The sequence below is a fragment of the Tenrec ecaudatus genome, chromosome 10 (genome assembly GCF_050624435.1).
Source record: "Tenrec ecaudatus isolate mTenEca1 chromosome 10, mTenEca1.hap1, whole genome shotgun sequence".
Taxonomy (NCBI): domain Eukaryota; kingdom Metazoa; phylum Chordata; class Mammalia; order Afrosoricida; family Tenrecidae; genus Tenrec; species Tenrec ecaudatus.
The window spans coordinates 129,216,209-129,223,316 of NC_134539.1; the positions used below are offsets into that span (position 1 = coordinate 129,216,209).

The 7,108-nt window shown below is 40.7% G+C and overlaps 1 pseudogene; it reads left to right on the forward strand.

Annotated features, from left to right (window-relative positions):
- Nucleotides 1–6,082: 6,082 nt before the first annotated feature.
- On the forward strand, nucleotides 6,083–6,188 carry LOC142460359 (U5 spliceosomal RNA; annotated as a pseudogene).
- The last annotated feature ends 920 nt before the right edge of the window (nucleotides 6,189–7,108 follow it).

Genomic DNA, 7,108 nt, shown 5'->3' on the forward strand with positions numbered 1-7,108 from the left:
GTACTAAAGGTTTTTCTTCAAACAGGAGTTATCTAAGTGAGGCATCAACTAAATCCACATGGAAGAAGCAGACCAGACTGTGTGACCCAAGGTTTTTAAATAATAAAATCCAATTCTGGAAGAAAGAATGATATTAGAGCTTTAATTGTGAATACTGAGTTTGCAGAAGTCCGTGGATAACAATGGACGTGCCAATCAATTTGCAGGTCCCACACATGTGTAAAGTCTCCAATGAACACCCTTGGCCCGTAATCCAAGGATGTGAATATCTTTTATATCAGACAGAGAGCATTGTAAAGTCAAATATGCCAGATGTAGTTTGTTTGTGTTTGTAATCATTTTACTGGGGGCTCAAGCAGCTTTTATCACAATCCATGCATCCATCCATTGTGTGTCAAGCACATTTGTACATTTGTTGCCATCATCATTCTCAAAACATTTTCTTTCTACTTGAGGCCTTGGGATCAGCTCCTCACTTTTCCCCCTTCCTCTCCAGCCCTCCTTCCCTTTCTCCCTCACAAACCCTTGATAATTTATAAATTATTATGATTTTTTTCATGTCTTACACTGACCAATGTCTCCCTTCACCCCCTTTCTGTTGTCCATCCCCCTGGGAGGGGGGTCATATGTAGATAATTGTGATTGGTTCCCCCTTTCTCCCCCAACCTTCCCATTACCCTCCTGGTATTGCTACTCTCACTATTGGTCCTGAGGGGTTCATCTGTCCTGGATTCCCTGGTTTCCAGCTCTTATGTGTACCCGTGTGCATGCTCTGGCCTATCCTGAGTTGTAAGGTAGAATTGGGGTCATGATAGTATGGGTGGAGGAAGCATTCAAGAACTAGAGGAAATTTGTATGTTTCATCAATGTTATACTGCACCCTTACTAACTCATCTCCTCCCGGCAACCCTTCTGTAAGGGGATGTTCAGTTGCCTTCAGATGGGCTTTGGGTCCCCACTCCGCACTCCTCCCCATTCACATTGATATGATTTTTTATTTTGGGTCTTTGATGCCTGATACCTGATCCCATCAACACCTCACGATCACACACTCTTGTGGGCTTTTTCCATGTGAACTTTGTTGCTATATCATATGTAGACAGGTAATCCCTGGGTTTTGAACAGCCAGTTTATAGACAACTCCTACTTTTCCTTTCAAGCAGTTTGTCATGGCCGACAAAACAAAACAGGAGCCAACCCAGAGTTTTGCAATTCGGCCCTTCCAGCACAGTACCCAGGATGAGAAAGTGTATGGATCCAAGCCCTGGACTAGGATCTCAGAAGCAGTGCGGTAAACCTTTTCAGGAGCCAAATATGCGAGCATGCAGCAGGAGCCACCAGGCTTGAGAGGGGCGCCTTCAGTTTTTGGAGCACATCAGTTCTGCTCCAGGGTAGTGAAAATCCAAGGGCACAAGAATGGGCTGCTATGCTCCTCTGATGGAAGGAAAGTAACTTTCTAGCAAGGCTTCACCTATTCTTTTCCAGCTATCCGGTTCCCCAGACCTTTGAAAAGCCAGGTCTGTTCTTCAGCCATGACGAAATAAAGTAGTCCAGCTTCAAATCCATGACAAATTTCTTAAAGATACAGTTGGGAAGGACTCTTTATTGTAATTCAGAAACGATCTGTATAGTGCCTAAAGCTACTGCTCCGAGTTGATATGCAATACATTACATTAGAATTTATTGATACTGAGTACCTAATTAATTGAACTAGACTCCAAAAGGACACTCAAGAGAAAAAGATAATATAGAAGAATAACAAAATGATATTATTTGTTTTTGAATGGATTTAAGTATTTTCATTTAAAAGCTACCCCTGTATAAGCTAAGATGTTCAAATGTTAGATGAGCTATAAAGCAAACTATTGAGGGTCTATAATACAGTGCTTGTCAACATGTTTAATCTCGGTGGCATTTATTTTAAGCACCATTATTAGATTCCCCAAGGGAAGCATGCTGTTGCTGATTTAGTAATGTTCAGTAATACCCATTGCGTCAAAGCGAATATGTTTAAACAGTAGAAGTCTGTTATATAGCATGAGAGGGATAACTTTAAACTGTAGAATTTGAGTAGGCATCTGGTGGCTATTTTTTTTCCTTTCTAAGTCGTAAAATGTGTGGAATTTTCCCATGTGTGTTCTAGAATGAGGCCAGAAATTGTAAAGGACTGCTATGAGCCACAAAAGAGGAAGTTATGACCTAAGTCATTGTGCAACTGATTATCAATCCAGAGCGTGGCTTCCAAGCCTCCTGTCATGGATTAAACTGTGTGAATAGTCAGCCTCCTGAGAAACCCTTTGTAATTTAAGGAATCTATTGTAATGGTTCTTCTGGTAGCTGTTGAAAGCACTAAAAGGCTTTCAGCATCAGTAAGACAAACAAAATTTGTGTGTAAATTGGTGCTATGTAGAATGATATGATGTACGGCTAACTAGGGGCAGTTAGGAGTTGATACAGAATATGGCACTAATAACTTAAGTGACTACAGAGCTCCCTGGAAAAAATTTACTATCTTTCATCTATGGAAATTAAGTTAGTGCCTGTACCCATGTGTCAAAACTGGAATTTCCTCAACCCTCACGTATGGGGAAGTTGAAATGAATTTGACTACATCTTTTAACTACACTAGCTGTTAAAGGCATCGTGGCAATGATTTCAGGAAAGTAGGAGACTTGCCAGAACTTGAATCTTGGTTTTATTATTACATGGGTACAAAATCTGGAATGTGTCAGTTAACTACTTGGTACATTAGTTCCACCTCTGATATGAGACTATACTATAAAAAGGTACACTGTGTGAAATTGGAGTGTTTTCAGGTACAAAAGAGACCTAAATCTCAAATATAACTTAAGGAGAACATGTATTAAGTTTTAAAAGAGGTGAAGAGGACACCATTTAAATGAGGGAGACCATAAGCACAAGGTCAAAATGGCGACAGAGGATTCAGTTAGGATGATGGTTAAATGAGGTATAGAGCAAAGGGAATTGTCACAAATTCATGGTTGGTGATAGATCAATATATCACAGCTACAGATGGGACTACAGATGATGGAACAGGGCCATAACTGGTACATGTATATTATGTTAGATGGAAGAGTTTATAAGATTGGTCCAGGTCCTTCTGACTAAGGCAGTCAGGTAAGATTGACAGGGCATGACCATGAGATCCCCAGTACTGTGCATCAAGGAAACACCTAGGGAAGCACCTGAGAGACTTTCCTTCCCTCTCCTGTGGTCTTTCTGCATTCGGCATCGTTGCATAGTTTGTGTGCGTCTGAAGAAGTATTTACAGACTAGTGTACGACATAAGGACTAATATTGGATTTTGGGTCATCCTTTTTCGCTAAGCAGCATGGTCTCTGAGCAATTCAAGGATCGATTTTTGTCCCCTGAGCTCAAAATATTCATTAATCACATTCATTTTTGCCATTTCAAACAGAAATAACCAAAAAACAACAACACAAATATAATAATCAAATCTTTAGCTTCCTATATTCATTTCAGAAGCCAACTCAGTAAACTGCATGGCCGTATCTGATCTCTGGCCAGCCAAAGAAGAAAAACTACCAAGAGGCAGGGGTCAAACAAGCATCCACTCTCCATCTTCATGATTTGTTTTTTAGTCCCCCACTCCAAAGGTACCATGGTGTGTTAGTCCAGGTTGATTAGAGAAACGAAATAGTAGAGAACTTTATATGAAAGGGTGATTATATATTAAGAAAACATCCTAACTCAGTCCAGATCAAGTCCTTACTTCTGATATTAGCCCATATGTCCTATACCAGTCTGCAAATACTTCTTCAGACTCATACAAAACATGCAATAATGCTGAGTGCAGGAAGATCACAGGCCAGTAGGTGGAAAGTCTTGTGCATCCACTGGAAGCATCTTAGTTTGGACATGGGTCTCCATGTGGTTCCTCCAGCTCTAGGATCTAGCTGCCATCAGCATAATTCCATGTGGCTTGTCAACAGGAATGTCTCACAGGACGACGAAGCAGAGAGAGTGTCGAAGCAGAGAGTCTGTGTGAATTTGGCCTCCGGTGAGGTATTTACCTCCATGGTACCTCAAAACAAGGTCATCAAGCTGCAACTTGATTGACAGGCTAGACTCCACCCCTTCGCAAGTGGACAGGATATTATGTAACTATCACACCTATCAAATGGGAAAAATCATAAACTCTACTTCATAATGAGAACAAATGAATTTAGATATCCAATAGTCTTAAAATAGCAACATATGCTTTTAATAAGCACTTAGTATGTGTTCTGGTAAGGAGCACTGGTGGTGTTCTGGTTAAGGGTTGGACTACTACCCATTAGGTTAACAGTTTGAAACCACCAATCACTCCTCAGGAGAGAGACAAGGTGTTCTACTCCCTTAACGAATTTCAACCTCAGAAATCCATAGGGCAGTTAAGCCCAGTCCCACAAGGTCCTTACGAGTCAGAATCAACTTGATGGGTGTGACACTGGTTTTCAGTGTGTGTATTCCAGTGCACAGTGGGTTTTGTGCTGGGCTGCTAAGCATAAGGCGGCCATGTAAAACCTGCCAACCACTGGCTGGAGAAAGGTGAAACTTTCTGCTCTTATTAAGAGGTACAGCCTTAGGAATTCACCGTGGGTGCCCTATGACTCCAAATTGCCTCACTATCAGAGAGCCTTTGTTTTGTTTCGTTTTGTCTTTTTTCGGTGTGTTATCCTTTATTATCATTCTGCTTCACTTTGGACAAATAAACTCACCTTTACAAGCCTTGTTAAACAGGGGTCATAATACTACCATTTTAGACAGTTTTTGGAGTTCCTAGAAGCCGGTGTTAGTCTGGGTAGACTAGAGAAACAAATCCACGGACACGCGTATGTGTATAAGAGAAATATTTATATTCAAGAGCAACTGAACATTAAGAAAACATTCCAGTCCAGTCCAGACCAAGTGTAATACAAGTCCATATCTCCAATATCAATCCATAAAGATCGCAGGCCTGTGGGTGGAAAATTCTTGGATCCATTGTCATTAGATACACCTCAGCACTGGCAGGGGTCTCTCTGTGACTTCTCAGACATCCCAGGTCTGGTTGTGTCCATGTGGCTTGTCTTCTGCAGGGAGTAGCAGGGAGAGAGAGAGAGAGAGAGTTGTCTTTCGCCTCCAAGGGGAAGTACCAGATTTCCCAGAATTCTCAGGAGATGGCCATGCCCACACAGAAGTCTCATTGTCTATCTCCAGATTGACAGCCTAGACTCCACCCCTACATACTTAATCCTTAAATTGACACCAGATTAGGTGACGACCACAATGGCAAACAGTTAATGCACTCTGCTGCCAACTGAAAGGTTGTAAGTTTGAGTTTATCAATAAACACCTTGAAAAATATAAGCTTAGAAATCTACTTTAGAAAAACTAACTGTGGTACCTACATAATCTGTTGTCAGTTTGAGACTCTTCAGGATGAAGAGGTGGAGTTTAGCCTGTCAATCAGGTTGTAGCTTGATGACCTCATTTGGAGGCACTAAGGAAATCAGTAGCTCACTAGAGGTGGGGCACATGTTCACTCCCTGTGTGACATTCCTGCTGACAAGACAAATGGAGCTGCCCTGGAGCTGGAGGAGCCACATGGAGACCCCTGCCAGGTTGAGATATTTCCACTGCCACCAGATCCACAGGACTTTCCATCCACTGGCCTGTGATCATCCTGCATTCAGCATCATTTCAGGGGTTGCTTGAGTCTAAAGAGGAATTTATAGATCAGTATCAGACATATGGACTAATATCATTCTTGTGGGCTTGATCTGGACTGGGCTGGGATGTTTTCTCAATATATAATTGCCCTTTTATATAAAACTCTTTCTTATGCACATATGAGTTTCACTGGACTTGTTTCTCTATTGTACCCGACTAACACACTAGCCATGGAAACAGCTATGGATCATCGCTTTGCTCTCACACCCATGGGGTCACCATGAGCTAGAATCAGCTCAGTTGCGATGGGTGGCGATGCATAGAAATTTATGTGAACTAAAGATTTTGCAACTCAGAGTGCCTGATATATTTTAAATTCTCATTACTAATAATGATAGTAGCTAATGTTCTGGTTTCTCTTCAAACTGCATAAATCTTTCACCTTTAACTAAAAATTTCCATGGAGAGAAACAAGTTCTTAACCAATTTTTGAGGGCTTGTGTAAGGAAGATATAAAAAATATGCCTAACCTTTATATTTAGTATCGTAGCCATTTAAAATTACTAACTACAAGGTAGACTTATAGCAGGGGGTAAGCAAAACAACTGGTAATTTGTTCAATGTTATATATTTAATTTTTTTTACAAAGCAATCTTATCACCTTCAAAGTATTCTCCATTACACTTAATCATGTGTCAAATCTGTGATTCCATTCTTGAAAACATTTTTCAAACTCATCTGTTTGCATGGCTGATAGCACCTTTCTAGTTTTTTTCTTCGTATCTTCTAGGTCTTTAAATCATTGCCCTTTAATGTCCCTCTTCATTCTTGGCAAAAAGAAAAAAAAGAAAAAGTCGCACAGACTGAGGTCTGTCAAGTGAAGTGCATGGGGCAAAAGAGACATGTTGTTTTCTGCCAAAAACTGGTGGTGCACCGAGATGACTATATAAGCAGATGCAATGTCGTGGTGGCAAAACCATTCTTCAGTCTGCCACAAATCAGGCCTATTTTGCTGCACACGGTTATACTATATTTTCAGAACCTCTAAATAGAAAGCTTGATTAACAATCTGACCTAGTGGGACGAACTCCAAATGCAGTATAAGTCAACATTTTTGTCTGTTTAAGAAGGTGACAGATTTCCAGATGAGGTTTGCCATCAATTGACATTTCACCTTTTTTGAAATGAGAAAACCACTCATACAGTTGAGTTTTTCTCATAACTCTCTGTCCTTGTGAGCTGTGTTCAACATGACCACAGTTTCTGCAGCATTTTCCCCAAGCAGGAAACAAAATTTCACAGCCACATGTTGTTCTCTTATATCAGCCATTACAAAAAAAAAAAAAAGTGTGAGTAAAACTGCTTTTATGAAAAAATTCACTGTGACCAAAGAGAACCTTCCCAGGCGATGCCACTGGGTGCACTAACTCAG